This window comes from Atractosteus spatula, unplaced genomic scaffold (assembly GCF_055471065.1).
Source record: "Atractosteus spatula isolate fAtrSpa1 unplaced genomic scaffold, fAtrSpa1.hap1 Scaffold_55, whole genome shotgun sequence".
Classification (NCBI taxonomy): domain Eukaryota; kingdom Metazoa; phylum Chordata; class Actinopteri; order Semionotiformes; family Lepisosteidae; genus Atractosteus; species Atractosteus spatula.
In genome coordinates, this window is record NW_028296885.1 from 149,663 (window position 1) to 167,309 (window position 17,647).

Below are 17,647 nucleotides of genomic sequence, written 5' to 3' on the forward strand. Positions count from 1 at the left end.
ATCCAGTGAGCCCAAGATCTCATCAAGAATCGGCTCCAGCAACAGGGCTGGGCGCATTGTTCCATTCTCCGACCACTCTCGGTGTAAACAAGTCCCTCCTGGTCTCTGCTTGAAATGCACTTTCCTGCGTTTGCTTTGGTGTAACTGGCTTCCCCTGCATGGGCGAATGTGAAGAAGATCCTTAGTAAGTCGTTGAAGAAAACCGAGAAGAGGTCGGAGTGGCCTCTGTCGTTCATCAACGATCCAGTCAGGCAGTACTCCTCTGTAAAGCGCCGTTCGTTCATATCCATTGGCTTTTTTTTGCCTTCATTCGCGCAAGTAGTAAAAGCAGACGCCCCTATTCTGCCGTGACCCGGATTCGAACCGGGGTTGTTGCGGCCACAACGCAAAGTACTGACCACTATACGATCACGGCGAGTTACCGATACACACATGGTAGGGCGGAAAAGGCTGTGCTCTCTTCGTGTGACCTAATTCGGAAAAGTCCTGACGTTGCATTTCAACTGAGCCCCAGTATACATCGACCCTTCGACACTCTGAGTGACAACTCTCTTGCGTGTTTTCTCATATTTATGTAGTTTGCTTGCATGATGCCCGGAACAGCGGGGTTGTGTGCTCCCATATGGTCTAGTGGTTAGGATTCCTGGTTTTCACCCAGGCGGCCCGGGTTTGACTCCCGGTATGGGAACGTGTCAGTTTTGCCTCCTGCTTTCCAAAAGATCAGCACCGTGTACGAAGGAGCCGCATTAAAACCACTCGAACGTGCAAAACGCGCGAGAAGAGGGGGCGCTTGTTTCCAACCGAAGACTTCTCGCGTGTGAGACGAGCTGATCATCGCTGCAGGAGGTGGGAGGGTTACTCTGGTAGACAGGGCTGACCTTCGGCAATAGGATTTATACTCTCCAAGATGATATTTGCACTTTCTGGAGAGGCGATTTTCTCCACTTCAGTAGCCCGATTTCGTCGATTGCGTGGAGAGGGCTGTAGAATGTGGCGCCGCTTTTCCTGCTCCATCCATGACAGGCGTGCTGGTCTCTGGAGAGAGAGCACGGTCCATCAGCGCACTCCAATAAAGGCACTGGAAGCAGCTGAATCGCATTGGCGAAGCTCAGCACTGGGCCGCTGGGAAGGGTTTGCTACCGTTTCCGTAGTGTAGTGGTTATCACGTTTGTCTCACACGCGAAAAGTCCCTGGTTCGAAACTGGGCGGAAACAGACCGGCTTCTTTTGTCGCCACGCACAAAAGGGGATTGGGGATTCGCCTAGCGCTGTGATCGCACAGACCCACTCACCTCTTAGTGTGGCGGGATCTGCACAGTGCATGTCGCAGCGCATCCTGCTTTCACTCCAATGCGCGTCCTGATGTACCCCAGTCTCCCGCGTGACAGGTGGGGATAATCACCACTATACTAACGAGGAAGACATCGCTCTCTCCGACCCCCGGCATCGTGTCCCGACCCACCGTGCTGGAAGCCGACGCGTGCTGTGATTTCTTTACGGAGCAGAAATGACAACCGAGGAGCCGAGAGATCATTTCAGCATTTCGCGTCTGAACAGAAAACACAAACGACCAACTCGGAATGACTTGCCTTTGACGCTTATCAAAGCGTTCTTTGTGCATCGAACAGACCCACTCACCTCTTAGTGTGGCGGGATCTGCACAGTGCATGTCGCAGCGCTTCCTGCTTTCACTTCAATGTGCTTTCTGATGTCGAGTCGTGTGCCGTGCGGAGGCTCTGAAAGCGAGAGCAATGAAAAGGTGCACGATGCTGTGAAAGAAAACAGAGAAGTGAAAGGCAGTCCTTTCTCTAAGGAGGTAAAAGAAAAGCTTTTTATTCCCCGTCGGGGAATCGAACCCCGGTCTCCCGCGTGACAGGCGGGGATACTTGCCACTATACTAACGAGGAAGACATCACACCCTTCGACCCCCGGTATCGTGTCCCGACCCACCGTGCTGGAAGCCGACGCGTGCTGTGATTTCTTTACGGAGCAGAAATGACAACCGAGGAGCCGAGAGATCATTTCAGCATTTCGCGTCTGAACAGAAAACTCAAACGACCAACTCGGAATGACTTGCCTTTGACGCTTATCAAAGCGTTCTTTGTGCATCGAACAGACCCACTCACCTCTTAGTGTGGCGGGATCTGCACAGTGCATGTCGCAGCGCTTCCTGCTTTCACTTCAATGTGCTTTCTGATGTCGAGTCGTGTGCCGTGCGGAGGCTCTGAAAGCGAGAGCAATGAAAAGGTGCACGACGCTGTGAAAGAAAACAGAGAAGTGAAAGGCAGTCCTTTCTCTAAGGAGGTAAAAGTAGAGCTTTCTACTCCCCGTCGGGGAATCGAACCCCGGTCTCCCGCGTGACAGGCGGGGATACTTGCCACTATACTAACGAGGAAGACATCACACCCTTCGATCCTCGGCATCGTGTCCCGACCCAGCGTGCTGGAAGGCGACGCGTGCTGTGATTCCTTTACGGAGCAGAAATGACAACCGAGGAGCCGAGAGATCATTTCAGCATTTCGCGTCTGAACGGAAAACACAAACGACCAACTCGGAATGACTTGCTTTTGACGCTTTTCAAAGCGTTCTTTGTGCACGACGACTGCGCCGCCTAGCAGATACGAATGGGTTGTACAACTCTGAACTAGCAAATGGAAGAGGGCTAAGCCCCCTCTCTTTTAGCCCAGGTTCGATCTGTCTCCCAGAATCACCAGGGCGCACGCACACACACACACCCGTGCCGTTGAAGTGCTCTGCTTCATTTCTAAGGGCAACTCAACATTCACTCCTACCCCGAGAACAGAAAAGACAGCGTCCGCAGCAACAACAGCTCAGGTCTCTGCACAGGAACTAAGCTGCCCCCATCTCCTCTGCTCTGCGGCTCCTGTGGAGTGGAGTCCTGCCTGGAGCCGTGTTTGCAGGCGGCGGCTCCCCGCGCTCTGTCTGTGCATCGTGTCCAAGAGCTCCTGGGAGGAAGAGAGAGCCCTCCCATTCGGGGGCTTTTCCACGGTCTGTGTGAGGAGGGGCGGGTGTGTCCAGTAGCTTATCGAGCGGAAGCCTGGGGCGGCGGAGAGCTGTGATCGTGCAGACCTTGAGGTGTCACCTCTTTGTCTGCTTTCCCGCCCCCCCTCCGCCCAAGCTCTGCTCCAGAGTAGCCCGGCAACCCCTCACACCTGCACGTGTCACAACCTAAGGTGTGGTCATGAGACACCCATGGGGTGCTGTTCTGTTCTTGCTAATTGTTTCCTGCCCGTCGCAGGCAGGAGTCCATGCGAGGAAGATGCGCTGGACAGAGCTCAGAGGGCGCAGCTGGGTGGCTTTCCTTCTGAGTGACGTTCCTGCAACACTCTCCCGCTCCTCTTGGTGCGCTCATGCCGCAATACAGGAAGGCTGGAGCAGGTGGCTGTGGGCTCTGTGCACTGCTGAAATAGCTCAGTTGTGAGAGCGTTAGACTGAAGATTTAAAGGTCCCTGGTTCGATCCCGGGTTTCGGCATTTTGTTTCATCGCGCCCTTTGTTCCTCTCTCCAGCGCCCCCTGCCTAAAGTGACGCTTCCCATTCTCAGCCCGAAACGCAAGCGAGACACCAGCAGCGGTCCCTGCAGGTTTCCGTAGTGTAGCGGCTATCACGTTCGCCTAACACGCGAAAGGTCCCCGGTTCGAGACCGGGCGAAAACAGCCTCTTGTTGCACGCTCCTGTACTTCACAGAGGTCTTGAGCGACCGGTCATTTGTTCCCAATGTATTTCCGGTGCCTTCATGCACTCTTGTACCAAACGCACGTTCCTTCTGTACGCGGAGCCGATCATTTGCAATTGGGCTGTGCCGACAGACCAGGACGAGCTCTGTCGGCTCAAAAGCAGCGCAGGACCTGCAAGAACAACAGAAAGATTAGCATCCAGTGAGCCCAAGATCTCATCAAGAATCGGCTCCAGCAACAGGGCTGGGCGCATTGTTCCATTCTCCGACCACTCTCGGTGTAAACAAGTCCCTCCTGGTCTCTGCTTGAAATGCACTTTCCTGCGTTTGCTTTGGTGTAACTGGCTTCCCCTGCATGGGCGAATGTGAAGAAGATCCTTAGTAAGTCGTTGAAGAAAACCGAGAAGAGGTCGGAGTGGCCTCTGTCGTTCATCAACGATCCAGTCAGGCAGTACTCCTCTGTAAAGCGCCGTTCGTTCACATCGATTGGCTTTCTTTTGCCTTCATTCGCGCAAGTAGTAAAAGCAGACGCCCCTATTCTGCCGTGACCCGGATTCGAACCGGGGTTGTTGCGGCCACAACGCAAAGTACTGACCACTATACGATCACGGCGAGTTACCGATACACACATGGTAGGGCGGAAAAGGCTGTGCTCTCTTCGTGTGACCTAATTCGGAAAAGTCCTGACGTTGCATTTCAACTGAGCCCCAGTATACATCGACCCTTCGACACTCTGAGTGACAACTCTCTTGCGTGTTTTCTCATATTTATGTAGTTTGCTTGCATGATGCCCGGAACAGCGGGGTTGTGTGCTCCCATATGGTCTAGCGGTTAGGATTCCTGGTTTTCACCCAGGCGGCCCGGGTTTGACTCCCGGTATGGGAACGTGTCAGTTTTGCCTCCTGCTTTCCAAAAGATCAGCACCGTGTACGAAGGAGCCGCATTAAAACCACTCGAACGTGCAAAACGCGCGAGAAGAGGGGGCGCTTGTTTCCAACCGAAGACTTCTCGCGTGTGAGACGAGCTGATCATCGCTGCAGGAGGTGGGAGGGTTACTCTGGTAGACAGGGCTGACCTTCGGCAATAGGATTTATACTCTCCAAGATGATATTTGCACTTTCTGGAGAGGCGATTTTCTCCACTTCAGTAGCCCGATTTCGTCGATTGCGTGGAGAGGGCTGTAGAATGTGGCGCCGCTTTTCCTGCTCCGTCCATGACAGGCGTGCTGGTCTCTGGAGAGAGAGCACGGTCCATCAGCGCACTCCAATAAAGGCACTGGAAGCAGCTGAATCGCATTGGCGAAGCTCAGCACTGGGCCGCTGGGAAGGGTTTGCTACCGTTTCCGTAGTGTAGTGGTTATCACGTTTGCCTCCCACGCGAAAAGTCCCTGGTTCGAAACTGGGCGGAAACAGACCGGCTTCTTTTGTCGCCACGCACAAAAGGGGATTGGGGATTCGCCTAGCGCTGTGATCGCACAGACCCACTCACCTCTTAGTGTGGCGGGATCTGCACAGTGCATGTCGCAGCGCATCCTGCTTTCACTCCAATGCGCGTCCTGATGTACCCCAGTCTCCCGCGTGACAGGTGGGGATAATCACCACTATACTAACGAGGAAGACATCGCTCTCTCCGACCCCCGGCATCGTGTCCCGACCCACCGTGCTGGAAGCCGACGCGTGCTGTGATTTCTTTACGGAGCAGAAATGACAACCGAGGAGCCGAGAGATCATTTCAGCATTTCGCGTCTGAACAGAAAACACAAACGACCAACTCGGAATGACTTGCCTTTGACGCTTATCAAAGCGTTCTTTGTGCATTGAACAGACCCACTCACCTCTTAGTGTGGCAGGATCTGCACAGTGCATGTCGCAGCGCTTCCTGCTTTCACTTCAATGTGCTTTCTGATGTCGAGTCGTGTGCCGTGCGGAGGCTCTGAAAGCGAGAGCAATGAAAAGGTGCACGACGCTGTGAAAGAAAACAGAGAAGTGAAAGGCAGTCCTTTCTCTAAGGAGGTAAAAGAAAAGCTACTCCCCGGTGGGGAATCAAACCCCAATCTCCCGCGTGACAGGCGGGGATACTTGCCACTATACTAATGTAGAATTTGGGCATTTAAGGGGACAATTATTAATTGTAGCCGTAAATCACGAAATGGATTCTTTTAATGGCCTTAGAATCCAACCATGCGATATAACTCAAACAACACACACACACACACACACACACACACACAGGTACTAATACACGAGGATACATTTATTAATACATAAAATATGCATGTAAACCTAACAGATCTTATCGTGACGGTTTTCAGAATACAAAAGATATATATTCATTCAGTTACAAAGAGTTACATATATCAAGAGGACATAAGTTCAGTATATCATTCATTTAGACCGTTTCGTAATTGAACTTGGTTACAACTTCTACATTAGATACTCAAAACAAGTACATAACTCTTAGGAATAAAATTGATATCAACTGGTTGGGATAACAATTGAATTCTTGAGCTGTAATGCATTGAAGTTGAATACTCATCCAATCTCTGGGGATTCAGATCTCCTGCGGGCTCTTTGGCTCCGTGCCAGGCTGTGCTGTGCTGCAGATGCTCACTGACCGGCTAGTTAGTGTTGGCTTTAACTAGCAAAGTTTGTGCACAGGAGAAAAGATGACTGTGGGTCCCAGCAAGTCAGGAAGAGGACCGGTTCATTCCTGATGAAGCGCTAGTTCTGAATAGTGATTCAGCTGTCCACAGTTCCGACCTGTTCACAAGGCTTGCTGCTGGTGCTTACCTCAGGTGGATCCTCTGGTTACTCTCTGGCAACCTCCGCTCTAGACTCTTAGAACAAAGGAAAGTTCTGGCACTCGGACACACTGGTCGTTCCGTGGTTGTCCAGGCTGACTCTTAGGATGGTCAGGAGGCGCGCTGCGAGAATGTCCTGCCCTTGGGAGCCTTTGGCTCCTGGGCCGTCCTGCCCTGGAATTCTCCTTTGAATTCCCTTTAGAAAAGTCCAGGAAATAGTCTCTCAGGCCCTCTGTGTTGCCTGTTTTTACCTGGAGGAACTTCAGCTCGTTCATTGGCTGAAAGTTCCATGGGCATCAGAGTCCCACGTAGGTTACTCGGCCCTACCAGTCCCTGATTGGTTGTTGAAGGTGAGATGTGAGTCACTTACTCCTGACACTTAGGAATGCAGTCCAGATGTCCATCTGGCACACCCTAGAAAGATAGGCGCCAATGGATGACCATTGATCATGATAGCTAGGCTTAGCTAAGTGCATCCCCATTTGGGAGCTGTCCCTTATCAAAAGAAAACATCTTTAAATCAGCCTGCATGAATAGTTTCTCTGTGGCTGCACCACAGAGATGAACAGAGAGATGGGGCCTCATTTGAAAAAGCACAGCAACACTTAATTCTGTCTTATTAACAACCATTGCCGCTACAAGTGAAAGGCTGAAGTGAAATAGAGCGGGGACGAAGGCAGTGAAGAGAGAGAACGTGGGAAGAAGAGAAAAACGCAAGGGAAAAAAAGCAGCGTCGTAAAAGAGGTGACGGAGCTGTCCTCTCTAATAGAAGGGTGCCAGTGAGCCCTGCTGTCCCTTATGGCCACACCCCCTTGAGCACGCCTGATCTCGTTTGATTGCGGAAGCTAAGCAGGGACGGGCCTGGTTAGTACTTGGATGGGAGACCGCCTGCGAGTACTAGGTGTTATAAGCTTTTAAGCGCAGGAGGCGCCCTATCCCCGCTCGCTCGCTCATTCCCCTGTTCACACGTGCAGTGCGGCTTTTCTGTCTGTTTATTTGTCAGCTTTGGCGAGACACGGGTGCTTGTGTATTAGCGTGAGCCTTTTTTATTCTGATCATGAACAGTTTTACAAGTCCGCAAAGGATCGAGGAAAGGTTTATCGCCAGCTGAAAAGAGACACAGCGCTTCGGCTGTGGAGACTTGTTCGGCTGGCGTTCGGGGAGTCGCCTTTTTCAGAATTGTATTGAGATCATTTTCCACAGAGCTCAGATGTCAAAGCACAGCAGCAGCTCTCCACAGCGATCCTCTATAGCGCCCTTTCTCCCGCAGCTCCGTCCTCATTGGAAGGAAGCAAGAGTGAAAGGCTGAAGTGAAATAGAGCGGGGACGAAGGCAGTGAAGAGAGAGAACGTGGGAAGAAGAGAAAAACGCAAGGGAAAAAAAGCAGCGTCGTAAAAGATGTGGCGGAGCTGTCCTCTCTATAAGAAGGGTGCCAGTGAGCCCTGCTCTCGCTTACGGCCACACCCCCTTGAGCACGCCTGATCTTGTCTGATTTTGGAAGCTAAACAGGGATGGGCCTGGTTAGTACTTGGATGGGAGACCGCCTGGGAATACCAGGTGCTGTAAGCTTTTAAGCGCAGGAGGCGCCCTATCCCCGCTCGCTCGCTCATTCCCCTGTTCACACGTGCAGTGCGGCTTTTCCGTCTGTTTATTTGTCAGCTTTGGCGAGACACGGGTGCTTGTGTAATAGCGTGAGCGTTTTTTATTCTGATCATGAACAGTTTTACAAGTCCGCAAAGGATCGAGGAAAGGTTTATCGCCAGCCATTTATTCTTATCATGAACCTTATATACTGTATCTCTACATCCCATAACCTTTAACGGCAGGTGCCTGAGTGTGGACATGTTGTGATGTAATATTTATTTTAAAAGTAAACATTTTAGTAAAGTCTGTTATATTGTTAAAATCTATAAGCGTCTATAATCTATAAGATCAATTTTTGCTCGTGCTTATAAGTTATCGCTGCTAAATGTGTCTTATTCAATTATTTTAACACTTTTATGACCTATCCACTAAAATATAAAGACCCGCCCTACAATGCTCTTCTCAAAAGATAAAATAAGTTTTACATTTTTTGATTCAATGTAATTTCTTTTCTAGAGAAACACACATCATTTGAGGCTTGGGTTGCATGTTAATATTTTTAAGGTTTAAAGACTTTACGTTCACGGTACGTGGAAAATCATTTCAAACTTTTGAAAAGTTGTTGAGAATTTGTCATTGAAATAAGCTTACATATTTTAATTCAACGTGATTACTTTTCACTCTCGATAAAACACGTGTGATTTTGGGGCGGGGGGATATGGTGGGGCGTTCTAAAACATCACAACCATTTGAAAAATGTCTTGAGCATGGTTACAAATTTGGAGTTTATGCTTAAATTAGCCGACTTGCCAGTTTTGAAGTGTGACACCTGAGCTGTGAGGCCCCGATATTGACTGCTGCGAAGATGGCTTCTTTGAGTAGTGAATCATCGGATTCCTCTGCTATGCAAACTGAAGAAGTAGGTTGCTAAAATATTTTTTCTGATCGTGGAATTGTTGTTTCAATCTGCGTTTAGCGTATTTCGTTTTCAACACTTTGTCTTCTTTTTAGCAAAAGCTGACTCAGCACTCAGTGGTGTGTGACAGTGGCTGTCATGTGAACTCTGATGGCGATTCAGGTGTTGGGGGTCCGTCAACGACTGATGAAGAGTTGCTACAAATGGTAAATATTAAACCACAGCAAGTTCGAAGCAAACAAAGAACTCTAACACAAAAGAGGCATTACAATTTAAATATTTTAGGTAAAAAGCATGCCTATTTATTTTGTTAAGCCTTCCTTTTCTTTTTTCCTTTAATAGAATAACGAAGAGGTCGATGCATCAATCTTCAAACTACCATCAAGCTTGAATGTTTCGTGTCTGTTCATGTGTGTTCGCCAAAATGTGATTAATGATAATGTTCAACCTAGTTTAGCTAACGATGGCTCTAATGAGCCCGATGCTATGGATCAGATTGTAAAGTGGGTGGTATGTTGCACCTTCAACCATTGTTTAAAGGGGGTTGTGGTTGATGAATGCGCGGCCTGTTTGATTAATCATCCAGGTCAACGGGGTCACACATGCCTGGTTGTCGGGTGCGCGGATGGGTACTGTGGTGTCTCCGGGGGAAAGTTTATGTAAATGAAAGTAGTACTCACACCACACTTTTCTTTCCTGAGTTTCGTGGCTTTTCTTCCTCCAACTATCTTCCAAATACAGTCCGTAATCCGTTCCCTTAATCCTGATCCGATCCGAGTTCCAAAAGTCCGTAATAAAGCCAATCCGCGATGTATCTTTATCCAGTGTCCGTAATCCAAAAACCATAAACCTTTTCTCCTTTCAGTAGTCCGTTATTCTGTAGCCCGATCTTTAACATACACCTCTTTCCTCTCTTTTCCTCCAAACCGCATTCACCTTATCGGCTTCCGCCCTGTTCACTGCCTCCGGGGCACTTATATTTCGGTTCCTGATGCGGCTCAGCTGTGTCTCATTGTTTCTCAGGGTAGACCCTTTCCATTTACCGGTCAGCTGATTCTTTTTGGCAGCCATTTTGCTAAGGTCCATATCTAGTATTTTAAGTAGGTCATTCCGAAAATACCTGTTATGAATGACCCTTCCCCTGGTCATGTTACAGTACAAAGATGTGTTGTTTGCCGCATTAGAAATTTATAAGTGTCTCAGTTTAGCCCGAATTTTATCGGCTGTTCTGTACATCGCCAGTGGCCTGGGTGCCTATACTTTTACAGATGATACTGAGCAGATTATAAAGCACTTGCTGAGAAAAATAATTGACGACCGCTCGCCATATGAGAATGTACGCTCCTTACTTGTAAAGGTAGATGGAAAAATACTACACGTGACTTTTGGTGCGTTGCAAAACTTATTTTATACTTATTTATACTTATTTTTACAGAAAAGAAAAAAGATCTATGTAAAACCAGGGCTGTGAAATACTCGCAATGTGAATAGAGCTTTCACTCTGTTTTACAGACACAGGTGTGCCATTGTGAGAAGAACGAAAAATTTCGAATGTATACGTAAGAATTCTTACAAAAAGTGCTTTACACTCTTCTTTCTGCAAAGCTTGAAATGAAAATCAATTAACTGAATGCTAATGTCCTTGAATTTGTTAAAGAGATAGATGTGCATGTAAAGAACATGAGTGAAATTACTGCGATTCTGATGTTTTCAGATCAGAAACTGAAGCCTGGCGGATTCAGCGGTGTGTATTCCAAAATACAACGTATTTTACATAGAACCTGTGGTAACACCGTCCCTCTGATCACTCAGGCTAATTTATTTGCTCTGTTAGGGTCGCCCAGTTCGGTGTTCATGGCTATAAAAAATGGCAAGAGAAAGGGCGTTATGAATGCTTTTTCAGATGCTGCTGAGTTTCTGAACAATGTTGGGGCGATAGCTACAACTAATTTTCTGCACCAACATTTAATTGGCGATTGCAAGCAGTAGTCTGTAATGTGTGTGAAAAGTTTAAAAGTGTATACTGGGATGTTTCTGTAATTTAAAACCTACCGATGAAATAAAGTGGTTCACATTTCACATGCTATTTGTCCTGCGAGTTCTTTCTGTGACACTTTACTCAGTCAGTCAGTGTGCATGCGTGCGTGCGTGCGCTCACACCCAAGAAACTCGCGGCACTCACCAGACTTCCCACACCGCCGATTCCCTAGGGTTATAATAGATTGCATTCAAACCTGCAGCAGACATGATCACCTTCCATCCCTCGTTGCTAATACGCTCTTTCACACACTTATTTATAAATCGAAGGGGATGCGGTGGTGGGCATTTGGACCCTGAGGCCTGGGGCTGCTAGGGGTGGAAGGCGGGACAACAACACTCATTATGACACACCATTGGCTCTCGAGGGGGCGGGACATCCGCCCATAACATTGCACCATTGGCCGATAAGGGGGCAGGACATCTGCCCATGGCGGCCTCCCATTGGCTGAAAAAGGGGGCGTGGTACCTGTCAAAATGTTTGATGAAAAGTGTCGCTTTATTCTACTCCCGGGCCAAAAACAGCCCTCGGATCATCAACTCAATCAGGAACTCCCAGTCTCACAACTGCATTCCCTCGGTGCTTCCCTACCACCCTAACCCAATTTCTATCCCCAGGACCATCATTAACAATGACTACATTTTACAGGACGATCCCTCCATTGGTACTCTTTTTTCCGACCGCCCAATCATCTCTTATCGCTGACCACCACATAAGCTTCTTCTTCACAGCTCCCTCACACTCAGCACCTTCCCCTGCAATAGCACTCGCTGCATCACTGGCAAATACATATCTAACGACAATCAGGGCATCACAGGACAATTCCAGATAACCCTGACAACATCCTGAATCTCATTTACTGTATCTCTTGCAAAAAATGCCCAGCTATCTACATTTGGGAAACCGAAAGGAGACTAGGAGAATGCTTCAGAGAACATATTAGGGCTGGGAAGGTTAAAGATTTCTCCAAGCCCATAGTTTTTCTTTTCACCTCAAATAGCCAGGATCTCTCAATGACTGACTTATTTTAATGTAATCTTCTCTATTCTCTTGCAGGTTTTGACTTCACACCTTTCTTCACCTCTCTCCATTTTGCACTTCCTGAGTGGCCTCTCTGCTGCTCCTGCCTCCTCCCTTCTCCCAGCTTTTGTTCTTCTGTGCTATTTAATCTTTCTAATCTGCCCTGTCTTTCTCACACCTGAAGAAGGCTTCACAGCCGAAACATTGAGTTTTCTCTCTTCTCTTTTCAGTATGGAATAAACCTATTACTTGTTCCTTTGCAGACTACACATGCTGACATAGTGTAGTTCAGGTGGGTAGCTGCTTCAATATACATTTGTAAATGTCAATTTAAACTGTAAAAATAGTAAGATTGTAACTCCACTTTAAAACGTGGCAAGAAATAGACACATGGCAGGCTACACCCTGGAAAGGACACCAGTCCATCCCAGGGCAAAGATATAAAAAATAAACATATAGGCAGCACATATCAAGCCTTACAAGAAATCATTAACACCCTCAACACACACCACAGGTCCATTAAACTCAAATACACCAAGCATGGTAGCCTGATAGACTTCCTAGACACCACCACATACAAGGTTTCTTCCTTCAACAACACAGACAAACTGGACATCAAGGTATTTTTCAAAGACACATTCACACGGCTTACTGCACAAGGATAGCTTCCACCCAAAACATACTTTAAAAGGACTGGTAAAATCACAACTCCTACACTTCCACAAAATCTGTACACAACAACAAGACTTTGAGGAAGCCAAATACACACTCTTCCCAGCTTTATGCCAGAGAAGATACACACAAAGTTTCCTCAAAAATGTGGCACAAACATTTCTAAATAGAAAAACTCCAGATGACAGAAAAATACCCCTCAACACATCATATTCTCAACTCAGCATAAAAACCAACCAAAAACCATGATATTAGAAAACACAAACATACTGAGGGAGCACAAAATCATATCTGCACACAGAAAAAAACAAAAACCTTCAGCATTAATTAGTCCAAAGCAAGCTAAAACCTGTACAAAACAGATCATATACACCAAGAGCCAAACATTTCATAACAGAAAACAATGATCCAAAACAAAGAAACTAAAGAAATCTTCCAGTTGCAAAGGGCACTCTCAGAAAACATCAATAACGCCATCTACAGCATCCAGTGCAAAAAGTGCGGGGTGACCTATGTGGGGGGAACGGGTAACTCCATCCGAACCCAGCTGACACAACACAGGTACATCAGGAACCACGGGACTGGAAAGCAACCCCAACTGGACAGAGATAGAAAGAAAGAAAAAGGAAAGGGAGTGGATCAAAAGACTTAATACTATCTTTACACAAGACCTGAACATCAGAAAAACCGGGAGGGTTTTAGTCGTTGGAAGGAGAGTGCTCTCCTTGTCCCAGATGGTCCCCTCTCGGATAAAATCTGGGAGAAGGAGCTTTGTTCCCCTCTCCTCAATAGCCAGACCCTACAGGGACTGGAACTCTTCACCATACTAACACGCAACAAACAGAAGAATAACTGAAACCAATCAGCTATGGAAACTCGCACAGCTTGCACAGTCCTACTAGGGAGGAAAACAAAAAGACCCTGATTTCCTATTGAGATGTTAATGGTCCATGCATAATCCCCACCAGGGAAAGCAGAAACCCATTCACCAACTGAAACTGCACCTACTCGTACAGAAACATACAGAAGGAACACAGACCATAGGATACAAACTAGCCCCCTAGGAGGAACTACAACACACTGCCCCTTACAAAACAGGATAAAAACAGGCCAGCATGGACACAGTGTTCCAGAACAATGCCTGAAGAAGACCCAGGCAGAAACATAGCGACACACAGAAAGGCAAGATTGTCTTCCTATGGAGCCACAGATTCTACAGAGGTAAAGCTGCCTAACAGTGGAAACCTAATGGTGTCAACGAAGCTTTAGGCATTTAAATGGTAAGTATGGATCAATCCAGAGTTGACAACGCACGCAACCGTACGGTCACCCTCCACACTGCCTACACAACAAACATGTCAAACAGACAGGATACCTTCCAACAAGGAACCAGGATCATCTACAAAATGATCCAAACAGTCCACCATTTACAAAACACAGCAGTTTTATTGGACGGGAGAACCGAGCACCCGCCAGCCTACGACGGAAGACCAAGGAACTCATAAAACCTGCCAAGCCACCCAAACTCACATATTTGAAGCTGGTAAGCAATGCCAAAAATTGGCTTCACACCACACTGCAGATCCTCGAAGAGCAAAATCTGTCATACAACTAGAGGATCTTGAGCTTCCCCACTGGGAGGAAGCTTTCACACTTGCTCCCAACTGATCAAAGAAACATTATGGGAGGAAATTGCAGAACACCACCTTTGGACCCTACAGTACACAAGCTATCAATACTGGGTTAGGGAAGGACACTCAGGCAGATCAAATTATCACAGCAGTTTTTAAATTCTACAACGACTTCTACTGGAAAGACTGCGAACAAGACCAAGTAAGAGTTAAGTTGTTTTATAAAGTCATTATTTTAGAGCAAGGTATAATTCTGATAAAAATACAATAAACAATATGGTGAAGCTATTGGAGAGAAAATTAAGGCTCGGTTAAGAAACTGAAACAGTCTTGACTTGTTCCTTTACACAAAAGTTATTTATTTTCAAAAGAGACCCATGAGGATTCCTCTGGTGTGCAAGACCTGCCTGAAGACATTTGACCAGTTTCCTCTTCACCTAAAGAGGGTGTGTATGAAATGAGCCTCAGCAGAGGAGATCAGCAAGTTCCTTCTCCAGGCCAGGAAGGACTTGTTGAATCACCTGAGGAATGGGCAGGTCGGGGATTGCAAGAGCATAGGGCTCATGTGTGGTGAGAATGTGAGACTGGCGGAGTCCATGGACTGTTTTATGTGGAATCCTGAAGACACATCAGCAAGGTAAGATATTTATAATTTATAAGGGTTCTTCTGTTTCATTTCTAACCTTTACCTTTATGTAAGGGTATGTTAAAATGATATACCAGTGGTCCAGATGCCCTGAGCAAGAGGCTGCTGTCCAGGAGGAAGAGATGCCAGAGACTGAAGTGGAAGAGGAAGGGGAAGATGTGAGTTCTGGAGAACTTTCTATTTTTTCCAAATGTATCTTTTGTTTTATACTTGTATTCTAGTTTGTCTTAGAAGTAAAAATGTTTAAATGTGTATTTTGTATTCGTACTGTCCCCCAGTTATTAAAAGCCATCAGCAGGCTCTCAGGAAGACGGTGAACCAGGCTGGACTGGACAGAACGCACTCCCTGGATGCTCCTCACCTGGCTGGGTTTAAACAGGACCTTACCAAGGATCTTGGAGTGGCAGATTGCTCTCAGGAGGTATTTATTTTTAAAGGCATTTAAAATTGAGCAGTGATATTTCCATAGCACATGTTTTTACTCCTTAGCTTAAAATTCACCCATGTGAAATCTCAGCCATAAACATAGTGACTCTACATTTGTGAGGTAGAAAATGTTTCCAGATTCCTGTTTTTATGGATCCATCTGCATCTTCCTTAAACTTTGTAAAGGGCCTATCCAAAACAACAATTATTGTAACCAAATGAAGACCACTGGACTGTCTCACCAAATCATTGCTAATTATATTAAGAACATAAACCATTTTCCGGGCTACATCCTAAATGATATCAGTGTGAAAGTAGAGGATCCCAGCCTGGCTAACCTCATCATCAACTTCCAAAGTATCCTAAAGGATATTCAGAAGAAGAACAGTAAGAATGTTGCCAAGAGATTACTAAAAATAGGTCATTTTCATTTTAAAACTTCTTTCAGTTGTACTTTTAATTTGAATACAAAAAAAGTTGATGAGTATTAATTTCTCCCACAGATATAGACAGTTGCAGAGTCCAGAACCAAGTACGAAGGATTGCTGGAAGGTGTTGCAAAGTGTTGCAAAGAGAGATGTGTTGCACAGACTGGGCAAGACATCACCTTGCCTGAGCAGCTTCTTGTACTGTATTACCTGCAGGCCTTTCTCCAGCTGAAGCACCTGTAGCACCCAGGGGTGGTAAAGAACATGACAGTAAGAATACTTTCATACAACAAAAGTAAGAAATTACATAGATGGGATTTTTACAGTTTGGTGTATTCATTTTTATTTTCTCGCTATTACAGGTTGAGGAATGGGTGCAAAGAAAGTGTTGTTTCAACAAGTGGGCACAAAAATGGTCATAATTCCTGTTAAAGAGCACAAAACCTCAAACAACAGCTGGCTTCCTTTGCATTGAGTGAAGAAGAGGAACATGCAAGTTGATGGCTACATTGATATACCCATCCACTCAATTCAGGGTTGTGGTAGAACTGGAACCATCCTGGCAAGCAGTGGATGCAAAGTACTGTATCACCCATAATGTGACACCAGTCCATCACAGGACTCACTCACACCATGGCCAATTTTCATAGAAGCCAATTAAAATCCATGTTAATACCGAACAAAAGACCTCCACCTGCATAGCTCCAATCATGTACGGTATTTAAGAAAATCTGGAATGTACCTTAATTGCATTTTATTTGTGTTTTATCAGCCGTTTCATCTTTACTTCACTAAACTGCGCTGTAATGCCCAGGTCAGCAGCTGTGAAAGGAGACGGAGAAGATGGACTGGTCAGCCAATGTATCAACAGTGTCTGAAGTGCTTGAGGAGTGGAAGCCCAACACAGGACTGCCACCAAATGGCATGCAAATTAAAAAGTTGATAAAGTATCAAATCTGGGAAGGCCTGAGCATCACTGACGATCCTGTGAAGGGGAAGAAGTTTGTGACTTCCAGGTGTTTCCAGAAGGGAGAGGTGGTGTGTGATTACAACGGCAAGGTCATCACAAAGACAACTGCTGAAGCTCACAGATGACAGAGGGAGACATGAGATGTCTTTTCTTTTCAGATGAACCTGCACAAAAACTGTGCATTGATGCTCGTGAAAAACACTGAGCCTGCCTCCCGGATAAGGAGGCAAATTGGAAGATGGATAAATCCATCAAAGAGAAAAGACAATGTAAGGGCTGTAAGAAAGTCATTTATAATCAACGAACAGCCTGTCATAATTCTGTCTGTGACAAAAAGGGACATTGTTGAGGGGAGAAGAGCTCCTCTGTGATTACAGCATTTCCAGGAAATAATTTCAAGGTTGAAGGACAAGCTCTGGAGTGGTTGGTTCACTGACCATTTCCAAAAAAGAAACTAAGTAAGTTTATTAAAGTGCATATTTTGAAGATATTCATTTTCTTGTACCTTGGAATTAATGTAAAAATTATATTCGTGTTAATGTCTTGAAAATAGCATTTCTCATTCTCATCAGCAAGCATATAAGGAAAGGATATGGGACTGCTAAAAAGATACATGATTTTCAGAAGAGTATAGAAGGCAGATAACTATCCCACTCAATTGTTACTGCAAAGAAATGCCACAGTGTAAACCAAAAGGTGAACCATTCTTGAAATTTATTGACAGAATCTGAATAGCACAGCATTCCCAGACCAGGCACTGGAGTTTCCTGCAGCGTTAGATGGGTAGTCTCTTGGTAAGAGAGAGATCGACAGAGTACTGG

General features: G+C 46.3%; 6 non-coding genes and 2 pseudogenes across 6 annotated transcripts; 4 read left to right on the forward strand and 4 right to left on the reverse strand.

The window, feature by feature from the left end:
- Positions 1-343: 343 nt before the first annotated feature.
- trnah-gug (transfer RNA histidin (anticodon GUG)) lies at positions 344-415 on the reverse strand. Its single transcript has one exon. It is a non-coding gene; the product is annotated as a tRNA-His (tRNA).
- A 201-nt stretch (positions 416-616) lies between these two features.
- On the forward strand, positions 617-688 carry trnae-uuc (transfer RNA glutamic acid (anticodon UUC)). The gene has a single exon. It is a non-coding gene; the product is annotated as a tRNA-Glu (tRNA).
- A 1,146-nt stretch (positions 689-1,834) lies between these two features.
- trnad-guc (transfer RNA aspartic acid (anticodon GUC)) lies at positions 1,835-1,906 on the reverse strand. The gene has a single exon. It is a non-coding gene; the product is annotated as a tRNA-Asp (tRNA).
- Positions 1,907-2,322: 416 nt separating this feature from the next.
- On the reverse strand, positions 2,323-2,394 carry trnad-guc (transfer RNA aspartic acid (anticodon GUC)). The gene has a single exon. It is a non-coding gene; the product is annotated as a tRNA-Asp (tRNA).
- A 1,841-nt stretch (positions 2,395-4,235) lies between these two features.
- Positions 4,236-4,307, reverse strand: trnah-gug (transfer RNA histidin (anticodon GUG)). The gene has a single exon. It is a non-coding gene; the product is annotated as a tRNA-His (tRNA).
- Positions 4,308-5,033: 726 nt separating this feature from the next.
- Positions 5,034-5,106, forward strand: trnag-ccc (transfer RNA glycine (anticodon CCC)). Its single transcript has one exon. It is a non-coding gene; the product is annotated as a tRNA-Gly (tRNA).
- A 2,183-nt stretch (positions 5,107-7,289) lies between these two features.
- LOC148806305 (5S ribosomal RNA) lies at positions 7,290-7,408 on the forward strand (annotated as a pseudogene).
- A 537-nt stretch (positions 7,409-7,945) lies between these two features.
- On the forward strand, positions 7,946-8,064 carry LOC148806306 (5S ribosomal RNA; annotated as a pseudogene).
- The last annotated feature ends 9,583 nt before the right edge of the window (positions 8,065-17,647 follow it).